Source organism: Lagopus muta, chromosome 16, assembly GCF_023343835.1.
Source record: "Lagopus muta isolate bLagMut1 chromosome 16, bLagMut1 primary, whole genome shotgun sequence".
NCBI lineage: Eukaryota > Metazoa > Chordata > Aves > Galliformes > Phasianidae > Lagopus > Lagopus muta.
In genome coordinates, this window is record NC_064448.1 from 11,479,294 (window position 1) to 11,498,877 (window position 19,584).

The window sequence follows — 19,584 nt, forward strand, 5'->3', positions numbered from 1 at the left end:
CATTGGTTTCTTTCCTCTGGAACACCCACCTGTAGTCAGAGGCAATTCCAGCACTAACCCTACTCCACATCCCATCATCCAAGGTTTCTCAATGCATGCCCCTTCCAGGGAAGGTCAGCATCCTGCAGGCTGCCTGCTCCCCTCTGCCCTCAGAAACCTGCCCCCAAAGCCTCTCTCTTATTTTAGAAATCAAACTTAATAACAGGTGTTCCCCCCACCTCAGGCTGGATCTGTATCTCATTTTTCCCCAAGGGTTTTGATACATTGGATGATACAAGAGAAAAATCTTGTCTTTTTTTTTTTTTTTTTCTTTTTTCCCCTAACTTGAAAGAAATAATTTCACTAGATGGCTGCAGTGAACATGCTGCAATAACGAGAAGCTTTTCCAGAAGGGTAAATTACTTAGCAGTGGTACCAACTGGGAGCAATGCTGGTTTACAACATCAGACGTAATCTTTCAGCAACAGGGGGGGAAAAATGCTTTCAGAAAGATGCTTTTAGTCATCGGCCACTCTGCTGGTGCATCCAATTACATTGCTTACAGTTTGGATCCAGGGGACACGGCCACAACGAGAAATCAACAGCCACAACGACTGGATCTGACTGCGGAACCTGAGCTCTAACTGGGCTCCTGGCTGCAAGTGGGGCCAGGGAGAACAAAATCTCCTCCTGTAAGGCTTTGGCTCAACAGAGGGTCCCCCTCGCAAGCAGCTGATGCTTGCACCCGCCATCCCCCTGGGCCCTGCTACTTACATCATGAACTGCCTCAGAGATTATTCCTCCTCTTCCTACTCCATTGCTCTCTCACCTGCCAATGTTATCTATTACCTCGTCTAGCTGTCTCTTGCCCTGATTTTTCCAGATTTCCCCAGCTCCAGACCTGCTGCATTGTGTTTGTCAGCTGCAAATCCCCCCCATGTGTCTGTGAGCACACAGCAGCGCGGCCAGCCAGGGACACCCTTCCCTAGGTGCACGACACACCATGCACACAGGTGACAACCCCCTGGCAGTGCCATCTGCTGTGGTCTGATGTCTGTTAAGATACCAACATGGAAGACCCATGGAATGGATTGGTGGGTGTCTGAGTTGTGCAGATCAGATGTGAAAGCACAGCACTATATGAACCACAGTGAAGAAAATTGACTTTCTCACCCCAAATCAGGGCAGCTGACTTGCACATAGCACTGGAAACTGCAGAAGCATCCCCAGTCCTGCCCCTAGCTCACAGAATCATTGAAGTTGGAAAAGACACTGTTGGAAAAGACGCTAAGATCCCCAAGTCCAACCCCAGTCCATCCCACCATGCCCACTAATCACGTCCCCCAGTGCCACATCTCCATGGGTCTTGAACACCCCCAGGGACACTGAATCCCCCCCTCCCTGGGCAGCTGTGCCACTGCATCACCCCCTCTTTCTTAGAAGAAACATGTCCTAATATGCAACCTGAACCTCCCCTGGCACAACTTGAGGCCATCGCCTCGCATCCTATCACTCATACATGGGAGCAGAGCCCAACCCCAACTTGCCACCACCTCCTTTCAGACAGCTGTAGACAGCAATAAGGTTTCTCCTGAGCCTCATCTTCTCCAGACTGAGCCATCCCAGTTCCCTCAGCCACTCCCCATAAGATCCCATAGTGCTCCAGAGCCTTCACAGCTCCGTTGTCCTCCTCTGGACACCTTGCAGAGCACCCAGGGAACCCAAAACGGAGATTTTGGTCTTGAACCTGTTCCTGGTTTTGGAAGCTCTTGCTCGTGTAGTTACATGATGGAGCAATCTGTGTGGGAATCAGTTGCATAATAGTCATTTCTTTCTTTTCTGCCAATTACTACGATACATTTGCAAAAACATTTTTCCAATATTCAGCCAGTCTAACAGGTGACTGAATAATATACACCAACTACATCATTTGCAATATTTTCCTGTCAGTCATCAACTAATATATTCAGAGATGAATTCCCTTTTTCCAGGCCAGCCTTAAGTCAAATTTAGTGACTGAAAACAACATTAGCCTTATTGACTCTTTTATCAGTATCCCATTTGTTGGTGGGGAGAGACATCCCAGCTTCTCATGAATAATAAATAAGGCTGATCATACTTTATAATCACAACAATCAAGGGGAGAGCAGAGCAGTGGCAGCGATTTCCACGGGCAAGGTGGGCAGTGATGAGGTCTGAGACCTTTATCCCCTGTGGCTGAGTTTAGAGCTGGGTCTGAGCTTCACAACAGATCCTCCCATTCTCAACCAGCCCAGGCTGCCACCAGGGCCCCAGCCACACACGTGTGCATTCAGCAGCAGGCCCCCATGGCAATCCTCCCCCTATCCCACAGGCTGTCTACAGTGTGCTGAATTCACATCTCCTAAATAAAATCCACGAAGCCCCGGTGCTTTGCAGCCCCAGACTGTGCCATGGTCAATCCTTTCATCAGGGCAGTGGGACACAGCATCACAGAGTAGCCTTCCATCCCCAACAGCCACAGCACTTTCATCTGCCTTCAGCACTTATGATCTTCTGTTCCCTGTGTACTGTGTCCTTCCCTTGCAAGGCAGATGCACATCAGCCTACATCAAGCTTTGAAGAACAGAGGCAAATCATTTACCTTTGGTTCCTGACCAGCAGCATTTCCATTTAATTTCCTAGCTCCTTATTGTAATCACCCTCTACACAATTTCAATCAAATCATATCCATCAATTTGACCAGCCCAAAGCTTAACGATGGGAAAACTTTCATGTGTGTTCCCAAATGCAGTAAATAATAGCAAATTGTAGCTTGCATCACTTATCTGACCCGTGCTCACTCTTCATTAATAAACTTCTGATCCAGAAGTGACTCACTGCATAAATTTATCTCAGGCAAAAACTCTCTGGGGCAGGTAAAGCTGTCACACAAACCCTCATGTGAAAGTAAACTATAAAACGAGAGGTTCATTCACTTTAAAATATAGACAAGAGAAGAAGTCATATCTCCAACATACATCTCTGTTTCCCCTTATACAGCTGGTTTGGAGTCCCCTCTTCACACCTAAGCCACACGTGTACTTTTACATTTTGATAGGCAGCTTGATAGACCCACGTAAGAAAAAGAGCTCCTCAGCTCTCAGGTCCTGCCCCCACCCAAACACAAGGTTTTTGCAGCAGATGCACAGGCTGTGCCAATGGCTTCCACCAGCTCTCCAAGCAGGCACGTTGTGCTGGCAGTGTGTCCATGCACCACTCAGCACAGTGAGGACAAACTCACAGCACTGTTATCCAGATAATGGCATCTTAAGACAAAAGAAGTCTCATTTGGGACAGATTTCTTGGGAAAAAGAGGGGATATGCAGAGTCTGATCCACAGCCTGAATAACATCTCTAGGCAACCTGTGCCAGTGCCTCACAACCCTCAACGTAGAAGACTTTCTTCTTATATCCAACCTAATCATCTCTCATCCTATTGCTATTACCTGGGAGAAGAGGCTGATCTTCACCTCACCACCACCACCTCCTTTCAGGGAGCTGTAGATCCACCCACTGACAATTCAGGGTCAGACACTAAGCTGCACTTGGAGATGCTAAGTTTTTCCACCCTGCTAATGCCAAGCTGAGGGAGGGAATGGAACACATGAAGAACTGCTTACACCCACAGCTGCCCTTGGTACCAGGAGAGAAACATCCTCACTGGGTGTGCTACATCACATAAATCACACTGAAAGATGTCCAAGCAGTGCTACACTGCAGTGTAGACATGGTCCTGGGACATGAGGATGCACCCCACAGGACTGCTGTCATCTCTGGCCTTTCCAATGGCTCCACAGGCGTGGGATGCAGAGGTGAAAACAAACCTGATCTGCATTTGGATGCTCTCTTCCCAAAGCTTCAAATCACCATCCAAGCCATGCTATGAGGAACAGCCATAGAAGAGAAGCTACAGATGACAGCAGACCCCACTACGTACAGCCCCACGAGCAGGAGTGACCAACATACAGCCCATCAATGTGAGCTGAGCCTCAACTCTGCTTTGTGTCCAAGAAATACATGGCAAGCTGGGCAGGATGCTGGCACCTCTACTGGAGATGATGCTCCTCGAGGTCAGACCAGCACCAGCAGAGAAATCAGTGCACTGAGCAGTGCAACAGCCTCAGGTCCCAGCTGTGCCTGCAGCCCTGCTGCTGCCACCAGCACGGAGCTGATCGGCTCTGCAGGAGCACAGCAACCCACTGCCAGCAACAGGGAGTGCTGCTGCTTTACGGGTAATGAGAAAGCCGGGAATAGCAAGGAAGAGGAGAGATTATTAGATAATAAATTATCAATGCACCAAAATCTACTCTGTACGTATTTTTCCCCCCTTACAGCTTCCCTAATGTCCTGGGAAAGTGACAATTACACAATTTAAGGAGGTTACTTTTATTAAAATCCTTTTTTTATGACTTTGCTTTTAATATACGGCTGAGATAAAGCATCTGATTAGAGGAAGGTCGCAAAATAAAATATTTAACGCTCACGGAAGGAGCAATTTGTCCTTCCCCCACACACAACAGCAGCGAGGCAGGCAATGCAGGCTGACAAGCAATTAATGAGCCGCATTCACTGTCACACACCGCACGTGCCACCAGCACCCAGGTTTGAGGCAGGGTTGGCAGTTCCCACAGGCTGGGTGCTGAATGCTCCCACCTGGAAACCTCCACGTGTTCTGCCCCACATTGCTCCCTCACTTTCCTTGGATGGTGGCAAGCCCCAAACGGCTTGCAGTGAAGATGAATGGGGAGCAATGTGTGTTTTTATGAGATGGAGTGCTCTTGCATGGCCAGAGGTAAGAGGCCAGCACACTGTACAATGGCCTTGTCAAGCCACTTGGATTAATTTAATAATAATGGCTTCCAAATGCTCCTACGTGGCAGACAGTGAATCCTTCCTAAATGCTGCTTGCAGTGTGCTGTGAAGCAGAGAAAAAAGTGCATGGATTGTTAACTGCACCACAGGTGAGAAATAATAGCACCACGCTCTCAGAGCCATGTACAAACACTGCCTAATTGCTGCTTGTTAGCACCCCTATGAGCCAGGCACATATTTCTATCACCCACAACCATAAATATAAAAAGGGATTGGTGTCCCAGGGGAATTAGAAGTAATTCAATTCTCTTAGCATCAAATCCCTATAGCATCCCACGTGGAGTTGGAAGAGCCCAAGCAGGCAGCTTCTGAGCCCACACTGCAGCAGGATGGAGATGGGGAGAGTGCTGCATGGGGTGGCTGAAGTTACCCCATGGGGTCTGAGCTCCCAAACTGAGAACTGGGAGCTGGCATGGCAGGGTCAGCAAATGTGCTGCCAGGTGACACTGCACAGCGCTGATAGAGCCCTGGGCACTCTGATCTACTGGTTAGCAATCCTGCACATGGCAGAGGGTTGGAACTAAATAATCTTTAAGGTCTCCCCCAACCTAAACCATTCTATGATTCTATCAAACAAAACCTCACTGTAAGTCAAGGGGCCCTGCAAGGTTCAGCCTGGTAGAATTAGCAGACTGAATGATGCTGCAAATCCCTTTGAGTTGCAGAGGTAATGTAGTGGCAGGAATGGAGACAGTCATCATACTTGAAACACCAGGGCATGTGTTTTAATTTCGAAGGGCTGAAAATAAAACGTCATCTCACAGCCATGTTTTCGGGTCAGCATTTGACTTGTTAACTCCTGCTGCAAGCACAGGTAAAGAGCCCTGAGTTATGGGTGCTGTGAGCTGCTGCCAGATATGACCTCCACTGTGCCTAGGCTAGAAATGCATGGCCAGCACGTCCCAAAGCAACCTGTCTCAGAGCAGAACAAAAGTTGGTGGTGGTGGGGAAGAAAACCCTGGGGGAACTGGGGCTATGTATAGCTAAGGAAAAACACATTATCTCTACTCAAGGAGAAAGAAAGATTGTGGTACTGAGGGACTCAGTTAGAGGGCATGGTGGGATGGGTTGATGGTTGGACCTGATGACCTTAGTCATCTTTTCCAGCCTTGAGGACTCCATGATTAGACCATCTGGCTAATGGTAGACAATCACATCTGGAATCACATCTGGATGTGACAATCACATCTGGAAGTAACATGGACACTGGCCATATATCTCCAAGCCCTACTGCCACCGCCTTAGTTGCTCAGAGCATTGCTTTTTAACAGGGCCACGGAGAGCTCCTTGTGCACCTTGAAGGGGCATTAAAAAAGTATTTTCACATTATAATCAGACTTAATCTCTAAGTTTTGTTGAAGTCACTTTCCCAGGGCCTTGGGCAAAAATCAATCTTAAAAGCGTTATGAAGCTGCACTGCGATACTTAGATAATTTATTATTCCATAACTGTGGGTCTTAATCTAATTACAGATCATATCTAGGATTTGCTTCAACATCTATTTATTTTCCTATTTTTGCTTGCAAATATTCACAAAGAAATGACATTGTAAGCGGAGGAGATGGAAACCGGGCTGTGCTCTTCCTGCCACTCTCCCATACTCTCAGTTAACAAAGACCAGGAAACAAGACAAGAGCAGTAACACACAAAATTTCCTTCTTTCATAGTGGGACTGAGCAGTTCCCAGCACAAAGCCCCCCCTCCAGCCATGCCAGCCACAGCCAGCTCTGCTGCCCTGATGCACAAAGCCATCTTCCTAAAGGGCCAGCCATCCTAAAGGCTCCCAGCAATCAAGGCAGGATTCTCTTTCCCTTTTAACTGCCTCAACTAAGCCAGGTTTCCTTTAGGTCTGGGTTTGGTTTCCTTTAGGTCCACTCCCTCATAAGGGAATTAACCAGCTTCTGTCTGCTCCATGCAGCACCCGTTGCATATAAGCTCTGCTCCAACCAAGAAAGTCAGGTCCAAACCAACAGAGCCATTTGCAGAACTTCAGAAGCCATAGGAAAGCTTTCTCAAGTTCAACCGACAGGGAGAAACCAAATCAAATGCATCCAAACCCAGCACTTCCCAGGAGACCATCACATCCCAGCCTCCCCTTTGAGCATCCATGTGGTTTCCACTGCCTACAGGCAATGCATTGAGCCTGACATCATTGGCTCCTGGCCAAAGCCATGGCTTGGCTTGGAAAGGTTTTGCAGATTTCTTTGGAACAGTGGTGTTTTCTAAGAACAGGTCTGAGAGACTGAGTTGGCCTTTTTGAAAACAGTAATTCGGGTTTCTTCCTGCTTATTGTTTTCAGAAGCAAAATTGCTCTGGAGTGCAAAAACTACACAACAGCTGCTTTTGAACCCGCAGGTCAGGGCAACGAGTGAAGAAAATCAACATCAAAAAACTGAACATCAACGCAGGCTTCATCTGAGGAAAGTGAGTGTCCTCTTGTGGGCATGCAGCCTTGAAAGCCTTTCCCCTCACATCACGAGCAGGTTTTAAAACCAACAACAACAACAACAACCACCAACAAGCAAAGCACTCCTGGGAGGGCAGCCTTCTTGGCAATCTGGCAGCAGATGGCCCGCTACCTTCGTGCATTGCTCTCCCCCTCTCGCACAAGGCATGCACAGCAAGCAAGGCTCAGCAGTGTTTTCCTGCAGCTCTTGGATGCCACCCTTGGGTGCTCGGAAGAAGGCAGCATCGAACCTTTGCTTTCACTCCACTTCTCCTCTGCCTGCTCAGCAAGAAGCTCACTGGGGCTCTTCACATTTTCCAACCTCGACACCTTTTGCAGCTTTAGAGCAGATACACACCATGTCTGCACGTCTTTTGTGCATCTTTGGAGGTACGATGCAGTTCAAAGCACATCACCAAGTTTCCTCTCCCCACCATCTCTGGGCAAGGAGAGACTTCAAGAAGAGAAAGAAATGAGGCTCATGAAGAGCACAGCAACAGGAAAATCTGCTGTGGTGCTGAGTTTGCCCACGTCCCTGTAGCACATCCTTCTTCAGACCCCTGCTCTCTCTATAGAAGAGGACGTGTCCCATTTTCTATATTAACTGTCAGTATGGTATTATCCGAGCAATCATGAAAAATGAAGCCGTAACTCATCTGTTCGGTGCAAAGGCCTTTGGCCTCCTCTCGGCTCATAGCTGAATTGAAATCTGCTGGGGCTGTGGGGCTGTATGGCACCAGAGAAATGAACGGCACTGCTGTGGAGGTATTGCCCCATTCCCTGAAGAACTCAGGAGCTGTGGGTTATAACAACAGCCCTTGGTCCTCTTAGCTTGCAAGAGAACACCCAGACTGTTCCCAAACTGATAGTGCTGCAGACTGGAAGCAGCCTCAGTCATATCAGAAAGCAGAACACCGCAGCAAAGGTTCTTTGTCCATTTTACAATCACCTTTGACTACATGACTTCGTTCTGGCTCTGTGGGCACTGCTATCAAGGCACTCATAGCATCTCCTGCAATTTTTTATCAAAAAAATACCTAAATCCACACATTCATAACTTGGAAGTATCCTTTTTCGTGAACGCTCTTCAGATCAGTTCCCATCTATCCTTAGCTAACATTAAACCAACCACGCACTGAACTACTTTTCCCAGTGCTGACTTTGGCAAACAATCAATAATGCTGATACAAGGAAAGGAGCTTGACCCAAATCCCCTACAAATAAGGGAAGCTCTCTCTTCAAGTGTGGAAGGACTTGCACATCAGCTCCCCAGCCCTGAGCTGTGCCTGTTAACCAACGGCCATCCCCACCTGTGCTCCTTCCAGCAAAATTCACCCCCTCTCAGATGTTTGCACCCAGCTTTGTGGGGCAGAGATTTCCCCATGGGCAGGATGTTGCTGTGCAGACTGAAACCATAAGAAGTTGTCCGAAAATCTGCTGTGAAAGCGGAGCTGAATGGTGAGTAATCACTACGCTTCCCTTTGCCATGGGAGTCACATTAATTATCAGCAAACGAGAAAGGGCTTTATCCAGCCCTCCTCTGAGTCACTCAGAAAAAAAAGAAAACTTATTAGCTTCTATTTTCTTCACTGCCTTTCTTCAAAATCTCCTAACAGCTAGAAACGCAGATCGAAAAATATGACACACTCCAATTTCCCTTGATTTAATTTCCTCAAGCTGACTAATTTAATTGCGGTATTTGCCTGGTACCTTCAGCTCTGCCTCCGTACTGTCTTCCTGTGGCTGAAACCCGCTCCCCAGTCCTATTCCCTAAGCTTAAATCTGCACAGATGTTTCCAAATTTGTATTTGTTAGAGACTAATTACCCTCATTCCCCAATGGATCGTTCCACGGGGATCAGATATTCTGTTTGCGATCACAGATGTAACGCACACACATGATGCAGTTATCTGAAAGAGGTCAGTTAATTAGGTATCACAAAAAAGGATAAATTGTTTGAAGTGAAAGGGAGATTAAAAATGAAATCTGGGTGATTTTTTTTAATCTTCTATGCGAGATGAGCTTGAAAGGCAGAGCTGGGAGCAGAGGTATGGGCAGAATTAGCATTCTGCTTAGCCACTGAGAACACAGACAACATCAAGGTGAGGCAATATTTTAAAAACCCACAGAACCAAAAAAAGCTTTCAATGAATTTCAGACTTTACCTTTCCGCTTTGTTACAGTTTTCAGCTCAGACATAAGACAACCTAACAGCAGCAGTGAAACCGTAACTGAGAAGGGCTCAGCATGAGGTTGTGCACCAGGATAGGTCAGGAGGAGAGGGGCTGGTTTCTTTGTCGTGGGCACCTACCGCCTCTCCCAGCCCCATAGATCAGCTCAGTGCCTTTCACCAAGCAAAAGGCAGCAGGGAATAAATGCAAGAGGATCTGTCCCAGCACATGGAGCTAAGCATCCTCACCAGAGCCCTGATGCTGGTTGCATGGGTACGTATTTCTTGCTTGGGGGCTCTAGTTGGTGCTCAGGGCTTCTCAAGCCCATTGGAAGAGAACATGCTTCTGGCCTTATAAGAAAATATTTGCAGCTGTGTGCTCTGTGTTGCTGCTGCATGGGACCTGGGCCAGTCCTACCCTCACTGGTCCCAGTTGTCCCAATATTAATAAGAACAGCTCCTCAAAGGTCTCAGGAGTCTGGCTGCAATACAAATTGACATTTCTTTCCACTGATCGCCCAATCCTGATGAGGACACCCCTGCACCAAGGAGATTAGGATTCTCTATTTATTTAGCTTGGCTTCTGAATACAAACAAGAAGCTGGACATTACTCAGAAATACATTCATTATTGTTCTGCTGACAGAGCAGCCAACCTGCAAGCTCAAGACAGGTCCTGTGAAACCTTCCAGCAGCCATGCCCAGACCCAAACCTTTCCAAGCCTGCATCACTGTACCACAGCCCACAGCCAGCAGCTCAGTACCATTCACAAGACAAGTGCCTATGCACAAATTCGTCTCTGCATCTCCATTCTCACACGTAATCTCCAGGATGCTTTCTGGAACGCCAAGCCTTAAAAACTGGACACTGCTGCAATGCAAGCAGCACCAGTTGGAGGGCTCAGTGATGCCACCAGGTCACCCCAATGGCTTCCCAGTGCAAACCCTCTCCATGACTGTATTGAGGCTACATGAAAAGCAAAGGGAAGGTAGGTACACCACAGAAATAACCCTTCCCTTCCTACCTGCAGCTCTTGGCTGATGTCCTGCATAGAGCTGGTCATCCCCCACAGAGTCGGGATTTTTGTTCTAGGCATAAATTCAGAATCTTTTTCCTTTCCTTTGTTAAATGGTGAAATACCTTTCCAAAGGGAAGAAAAGAAATCTTGTGTCAACTGACATGTTTCTCTTCAGTTTGGTCTCTTAACTACTCCTCCCTCTTGCTTTTCTGTATTTTGAAATAAAAGGTTATTTCAAACTAAAAATATCAAAACCTGTCATTCGAATCCAGTCAACTTCCAAATACTGTCTTTTTTTTCCTCCAAGAACTTAAATTGTCAAATCAATACAATTACTGCATGCTGCACATGCAGAAAAGCACGACTTCATCAAACAGTGGAGCAACAGCCTGCTGTGTGGCACAAGGGGCAGGGATGGATGGATCCAGTGGATGTCTGCAAAGCTGTGAAACACAGATGTAAAGAAAAATGTTCCTTTCTGCCAATTGCCATTAAGAAATAATGAAATGACATGGCAGTGTTTCGTCTCAAGTTTTCTGTGAAGAACATTTCAGAATTGTGGAGTTCCCTTTGTCATCTGTCCCACAGCTTTGTTTGTGTTCTCCCAGTTTTTGACATGCCCACCATACCTTACAATACTTGTTACTGTGGCTGACAAGTCCTACCATGACAGAATGTACGACTTGAAACAGTCTTGGCTTTTTACTTATTTATTTCTAAAATATCCAGGACAGCAGATACCAAATACTTCTCCAGAACAAAACATCTCCTGTTTGTTCCAATGAAGCAAGCTGACACGCTGATCAAAGCGTTGCCTACCTGAGAACTGTCAAACCATTTCACCACAAACTAAATGGGAAACACTTTGAAACACGGGAAAAATCTGAGGTTTTGTTCAGCAAGCCAGATCCCAGCCATCCCTAATGCAAGCGAGAAAAACATTACCCTGATTTGTTTTACAGATTGTCATAGAACACCACTATCAGTGAAATGTGCTCTTCACTATTACATGGTATCAGAAATGATAGGCCTTTGATATGCTTCCACATCTCATTCTTATCACTAAGTTGGAGAGAGATGGATTTAAAGCCCTATTCAGTGAATAACAAAATAGTTGAACAGTCACAGACAGAGGGTTAAGGTGAACAGCTCTATGCCCAGGTGGAGGCCTGTGATGGGCAGTGCCCTCAGTAGTGGTGCTATTCAGTATCTTTATCAATGCCCTAGGTCCTAGATGATGGGATTGGTGCCCCAGCAAGTTTGCTGAGGGCACCAAGCTGAGTGGTGCAGCTGATGCAATAGAAGAAAGCAATGTCATCCAAAGGGACTTGGATGGGCTTGAGAAGTGGGTCAGTCTGAACATGATGAAATACAACAAGGCCAAGTTCTAGGTGCTGCACTTGGGTCAGAGCAATCCCAGTCACAAATACAGGCTGGGAGCAGTCACTGAGAGCCCTATGGATAAGGACCTGACGTTCTGGAGGACAAAAACTGGATGTGAGCCTGCAGCGCACACTTGCAGCCTGGAAGGTCAACTGCATCCTGGGCTGCACCAGCAGGGGGTGGATTGTCCCAATCTGCTCTGCCCACCTGCAGTACTGCACCCAGGCCTGGGGACACAGAACAAGAAGGGTGTTGGAGTGGGTCCAGAGAAGGACCATGAGGACACTCAGAGGGCTGGAGCAGCTCTCCTATAAAGACAGGCTGATGGAGTTGTTCAGCCTGGAGAAGGCTCTGAGAAGACCTCACTGTGACCTTCCACCACTTGAGAGAAGCTTATTAACTAGAGGGAGAGTGACTTCCTACATGGTCTAGTAGTGACAGAGCAAGGGGAAATGCCTTTTAATTTAAAGATGGGAGATTTAGGTTAGATGTTAGGGAGAAATTCTTTATTCAAAGGGCAATGAGGCCCTGGCACTGCTGCCCAGAGCTGTGGGTTTCCCATCCCAGGAGGTGCTCAAGGCTGGGTTGGATGGGATCCTGGGCAGCCTGAGCTGGGGTGCAACCAGCCCACAGCAGGGGTTGGAACTCAGTGCTCTAAAAGGTCCCTTCCAATCCCAGCCATTCTTCAAACAATGGACATAGATTGTAGAAACTGATTCAATGGGTTAAGGATCATATAAAATAATAAGACATTCTTGAATTTGTGGGGAAAAAAAATAGTCAAGTCGGGATATATATTGTTATAGAGGTTGTAAGGAACCTGAATAGTAGTAATTACAAAAAATAACTTGTGTTAGTAATAAGACACTGGCAAAGGGAGGAGTTCCTCCATAACTCAGCAGAGCTCAGCTACCAACTGCCATTTCAAAGGCTAATAATGATCCCCTGTGAAAAGTGACTGGTTCATTTGTACCGATACTTGCACTGCTGCTGGTGAGAAGAAGACTAGAATTCTGACTACAGGGGTGAAGCAATAATTGGGAAGATATTTATATAAATTACATGTTTGCAAATCAGCTGGGTCTGCAGAGATTCACCGCCAGGTACTTAGAGGTGGTGTAGGCAATCTCAGGGCTGTTAGCACTTATCATTGAAAACTCAGGGACTGCAGTTGATCCCAGAAGAATGGAGAACACCAAACATAGCAGGGAATTACAGGCCAGTCAATTTAGCTTCAATTCCCAGAAAAAAATATTGGAACAAATCATCAAACAAGGGCTTTGCAAGCACCCGAATGGTAACCAGGCAGCAAGGAACGGCCAACATGGATTTGTCAAGAACAAACCATGTCAAGTCCATCAGATGTTTTTTCTAAAACAAGCAGGGCTCACAGAGAGGACAGGTAGTGCTGTTGGATATATCAGCGTGCACTGGGTAATTATTTGTCCTGGGCCAATATCATCCACTATTTTCACTATTTGACCTGGGGCGATACTAAGTTTGTAAATGATTTTATCAGGGGCAAAGCCATGAGCAAATTGGAGACAATGAGCACGTGAACACTACTTAATAAACAAGAGCTCACATCTGAATTGCAACAGCCTGCATCCAGGGTACACATCAATAAAGCCTGTTGAATTAGGGGGGGAGCAGAGCACCAGAGCTGTCTGTATAATCAATAGATATCAAGATGTTATAATCACAATATAATTGTATAATCAGTAGATATCAAGATGTTATAATCACAATATAATCAAGAGAGTTAGGCAAAGTAGACAACGATAACAAAAAGCGAATAAGTGGAAGAGCTTACCCTTTGGCTGAGCTCACCAGAAGACACCAAAAGAGGGGATCTCCAGAAGAGATCCTTCCCCTCTGGTAGCCAGCTCTTCAATAGGTCTAGGAGGGGTGCAGCCTGGCTCCACCCCTTCCGGCAGCACAGGTGAATTGCCTTCAGCTGTGCTCCTCTGGCTGACTCATGGCTCACCTCAGGTGATCAATCAGAGGTTCAGGCCGTGACTCAGCAGTTCCCATACACTCCACCCCTTCACGGTGTGAACCAATGATCAGGTTAACAAAAGGGTAAGCTTTCCCTAATACAGAGATCCGGTATATCGCGACGCTTATACAATTTTATCGCGACGTATGTTGGTACAGTTCAAGACAAGTGATGATTAGTGGATGTCCATACTCTTCTATGGGCCAGTGCTCGATGATGTGCCCGGAGGCATGAGGTCCTGAGGTGCAAGTCCATTCTATGTTCCATCAGTCCCATGCAGACCATCACCGGGTGTTGTACGTGATCTGACAGCAACACTGGAACGCTTGATGGCATTTTGTTCCTTCCGGTGGTCCTGAAGGCTCACAGACTCACGGGGAGTAATACAGATGTTTTACAGGTACCAGGAGGGGAAGGTCTGCTCTCCAGGGCAAGATACAGGCCGTATTTCTGTCTTGGGTCAACACTTCCGCTTGTACTGGGGCACGTCCTGGCCGCCTGTACCACACCTTTTGGCCGGATATCTGCGGCTGCATAACGATATCAGGCACCAAAGGAGGTGACCTGATCTGCCATAGGGACATGATGGGAGTCCCTTTAGCAATAAAGATCGGAGTGTTGACCACAATATCAGTAGGCCATGTACCTATTACTGGAGGGACTACTGAGCCTCCCACCTCCAATAGTCTCCCCCAAGGTGCAAGTAGGCCACACCACTTGGGTCCTACCTGCACCTTCCAGGGCCATTTTATTTTATGGGTACCTGGCTCTAAGTTTTCAGGGGCAGGGAGCAGAAGATTATTTTCATTACCAATTTGGGGTCTTACCTGATGATCAGTGCCCGTAATTTGGATCCTAAGCGCGGTGGCCCATGTCGTCTGCAACATTCTCAGGGCACTGGGTCTGCCATCTCGAGGTCTTTCATTCAGGTCCCGCAGGGTTTCATACAGTCTTTTTGTCCACCCCTGCAAGGACTGGGAGTCTGTCTTCAGGGCAGCCTTAAGAATACCATTATAACGTTCGATGAGGCCTGCCCCCGTTGGATTATATGGCAGGTGGAATCGCCATTCGATGTTACTTTCTTCTGCCCAGCGCTGTATCGTTGCACCAGTAAAATGAGTCCCTTGGTCGCTCTCGATGACTTGAGGTGTCCCATAGGCAGACATCAGTTTAGTGAGTGCCTTGATGGTATATGCCTGGTTTGCTTTCGGTACTGGATAGGCCTGCAGTAGCCCACTTGCAGTGTCGACACAGGTCAGGGCATATCTTGCCCCTCCGGAACGAGGAAGGGGCCCGATGTAATCGACCTGCCATCGCTGGAGAGGATTGTGTCCCCTAGCAAGATGGGCTGTTGTTTCGGGCAACGATCTCGGTCTCATCTTGGAGCAAGCGTCGCAATCCTGGCATGCCTGGACGATATCAGATAGTTGTATGGGCAGTGCCCATGCTTTAGCAGCTGCCCACATTGTCTTTTGTCCAGCATGCCGTAGCTTCTGATGTAACCAGCGGGCGATGTTCTCAGATGGTGAATTCTCAATCCATCGAACTCGGGCCAATGTGTTGGCTTCATCGTTTCCCGGTGACTGTAGGAGCTGATGACCAGAAACATGGTAGACACGTACAGTCCTGTGTTTGACCGTATTCCTTATATCTAACCACATGTCTTTGCCCCATATCGGTCGGGCGTGGATAGTCCATTCCTGGGTGGCCCACTGTGCAATCCAAAGAGTGAGCCCCCGGTACACAGCCCAACTATCTGTGCAGATGTTCAGGATACCATCACCGGGTTCCTTGGTTATAACCATCCACACGGCTCGCAGTTCTGCCCATTGGCTGCTCTGACCATCCCCCTCATCGAACCAGATTGTCTGGGTGGAAGGATGGTATGCTATTGCTCTCCACTTGCTCGGGTTGCCCTTGCTGGACCCATCTGTGTACCAGGCATCTTCAGGGATAGGATATTTTCCCTCCTGAACGGGACTCTTCTCTGGTGGAGCGACCAGTATTTCTTTTGGTGCATCACTGTGATACGTAACTGGGCCTAGGATCTTCTGGAGTTCTTCTTTCAAGGGGGATGAAGACAGACTGCTCCTTTGGCTGAGATAGGCGACCCATCGTGCCACTGTTTGTGCTTGGGCCACCCCTGTCTTAGGAAGGTGGGTCAGATCCTTCACCCACCCCTGAATTGGCAGAGTGGTCTTGACTATAACTGCAGCTGTTTGAGTTATTGGCTCTACTGCCTGTAATGCCGAATAGGCAGCCAATAACTGTTTTTCAATCATACTGTATCTTTCTTCTGCTCCGTGCCAAACCTGAGACCAGAAACCAATGGGGGTCCGAACAGAACTCTGGCGTTGCCACAGGCCCCAACCGAAGCCGTCTTGAGTAACATGAACGTCCAACTCGGCTGGGAGGGTAGGATCGAATATACCCAATGCCTGAGCTTGTTTAACTGCCAGTTTTGCTTGTTGGAAAGCATCCTGTTCGGTTTTCCCCCAGTCCCATAGCTGCCCCTTTTTTGTGAGTCTGTATAGTGGCCTTAGCAGCTGCGCTAGGTGAGGTATAAAGGAACGCCAATAACCCAATATACCTAGAAACTCTTGCAGCTGCTTTGATGTTGTAGGGACTGGGAATGCCTGAACCTTATCTATAACAGCACTGGGTAGCACTTTGGTCTTTCCTGACCAAACCACCCCCAGGAATTTTACGGACAGGCCTGGACCTTGCACCTTTTGGGGATTTATAGCCCATCCCCTTTGTTGTAAATAGGCAGTTAATGAATCTGCTGCCTGTCCTACTGCCTCCAGTGAGTCGGATGTCAACAGGAGATCATCAATATAATGATATAGGTTAACATCATCAGGTTTTCTCCAGTCAGCCAGGTCATGCGCCACTAGATTGTGACAATACGTTGGTGAATGCACGTACCCCTGTGGCAGGACCTGAAAGGTCCACTGCCTGCCTCCCCACGTAAACGCAAACTGATCTTGCGATTCCTCAGCAATTGGGATACTGAAGAATGCATTTGCTAGATCTAGGACACAATGATAGGTTTTTATCTCCCTACTCAATGTGTCCATTAGGGAGGCAATATTGGGTACGGCCGCATGAATAGGCGGCGTGACCTTATTTAATTCTCTGTAATCTACCGTCATCCTCCATGTGCCATCCGACTTTCGCACCGGCCATATGGGGGAGTTATACGGGCTGTGTGCAGGTCTTATAATGCCCACTTTTTCTAATTCCTGCACCGTTCTCGATATTTCATCTTGCCCACCCGGGAGTCTATACTGTCTAACATTAGTAATCCGGCGCGGTTTCGGCAGGCAAACAGGCTCATGTTTCGCATGGCCTCTTAATATTGCCTGCACCACCGGATACTGATACATCTTTGTCGAAGTCTGAACTCTCCCACAGTTGTTTGGAGAGCCAGACCCCATAGAATGTCTATGCCCAGGATGTATTCTTGGACTGGGGCAATAGACACCTTGTACTCCCGGGGTGGGAGATGCCCAACCCCCAATTTTAACCATGTTTGGGTGACAGGAATAGTCTGTCCCCCAAAACCACCAATCGTCACTCTGTCGCCATGAAATTTTCCCGGATCTCCATAGATAATTGATGTTTCTGCTCCAGTATCTACTAGTGCCATCACTCTCTGAATATTTTTTCGGGACCAATAAATCGTTAATTCTACATAGGGCCTCCGGTCCCGTCTGGAGGCCCTACGGGGACTAACATCCCTTGTCACTGCATGAATTGTGCTAGGGCCAGTTCTTTTGCTTCTGACGGCTCAGGCATTGTGGCCCGAGACACCTGAGGTGGCTTCTTTTTCCTGTTTGGAATAATAAAATCTTCTAGGTTCCATGTTGTTGTTGGAACCCTCTCTATAGCTCTTACCCTTGATTTCTTAGGGTAGCTCTGGAATTTTTGATTGTCCTTTAGTTGTCTCCAGAGCTGGAGAAGGACGTGGTTGGGCTGGCGGTCGATCTTAGCAAATTGGACCCCAGCCCGAATTAAATCATTAAACATTTGTTTTCGGGATACCCTTATGGGTCCCGATGGAGGAGCTCGAGTAGCCGGCATTTTGGTTTTATTTACCGGCAGGACCTCTGCTTCCTCCAAAAACCGAATATTGCGCCTAGTCCGCAAGCGTTCTGTTTCTCCCAAATCGGCAACTAACTGGGCAGCCTGCTGGACTACGGCTTCTGATGCTACAAGGGGATTTAATATGGAAACTAGGGTGCCGTACAGATGGGAGGGAGCTTGCTGTAGAATTAAATCTCTCATCCCTGCTGAAAATTTAACCATATCAGGGCCATCAAATGTATCTTCATAGATGGCCTCTCTTACACCCAGTTCACGGATATAGTTTTGAAGGTCCTCCATGGAGGACCACATACCTGTATGTAACGGTATGTCTGATTTATTCGGCCATACCATACGGCAGGCCGCCATTAACCATTCCAGTATGGAATGGTTTTCATCACGATATTGATTGCCTACGTATAACCTCTGCCTGAGAGCAGGATGGACAGTCATGGTGGCCAACTTAGCTATTTCTGGGCCATTCACCAAGACACTTTCTGCCCCAGAATCCCACAATCTCAATAACCAAGCCGGCACACTTTCTCTAGGCTTCTGCCGAAATCGTTGTACTAAGTCCATTAATTCTGTTGCCGTGTTGAGGCCGTGACTCAGCAGTTCCCATACAGCTGTCTAAGGAGGATGCCGAACTTCCATCCCTGCACCCTGCTGCTGCCCAGCAAGTCAAGATGCTCCTTAATTTTTATTTTTTTAATAGTTTTTCTAAGGAAAAAAAAAAGTCTTGAAAGAAGTACCACAGTCACTGCTATCAGTGACTCAAGAAACTATTAGCTCTGTGAACACACAGTTTAATTCTCTATGGTGTGCTCTGCTGCATGGAGAGAACTGTTCCGGTGCCTAATGAAGATGGTACTAAAGAGAAAATAAAATATGCTTCCATAACGGGCACAATAATCTGAGTGCATTTAAGAAGAAAAGCGGAACACTGACATTTTCTACTCTGCTTTCCAAATAAATAAAGCTTTAGGCCAGTAATGATGCACTTGTGATTTGCACAGCAAGTCAAAGGCGTCCATTTCCATTTCACATTGATTTCTCTCAAATATCGCCTACAGATTGCGCCCTTGGAGGAACAACAAGGATGCTGATCTCACCCCAAAGGCAGCAGTGCTTGCACAGCCCCAAGAGCAGCATCAGAGCCTGCACGCAATGCTAGGCAGAACAGACACAGCACTGCTGCCCTTCTGAGCCTCTGGGCAGCCCTAAACAAAAAACCCCAAGAAATGGTAGCTCCCCATTCACACACATGTAAATGGCTCAGCACAGAGCAAGGCAGAGGAGATCTGAGCCCAGGGAAGGAGGAAACTGCTGCAGTTCATCTCCATTCCCCTACAGCCTTCCCAGCTCCTCTCATTACAACTGCCTGGAGTTCGCGTAAGGTACAGTTTAGACTCTTCTTGGCTGTGTTGTTTATTAATAATTAACATACCTAGGACAATATATCAGACATTTAAAATAGTGCAATCTCTACATTTTTATAGCATTTCAAAATTGATAGCCCGTTTTAAACACAATGGAAACCTGAACTAGAGTAACAACTGACATACGTTGCTGTTTCATCCATTTTTGATTACCAGGAACACCAGGCC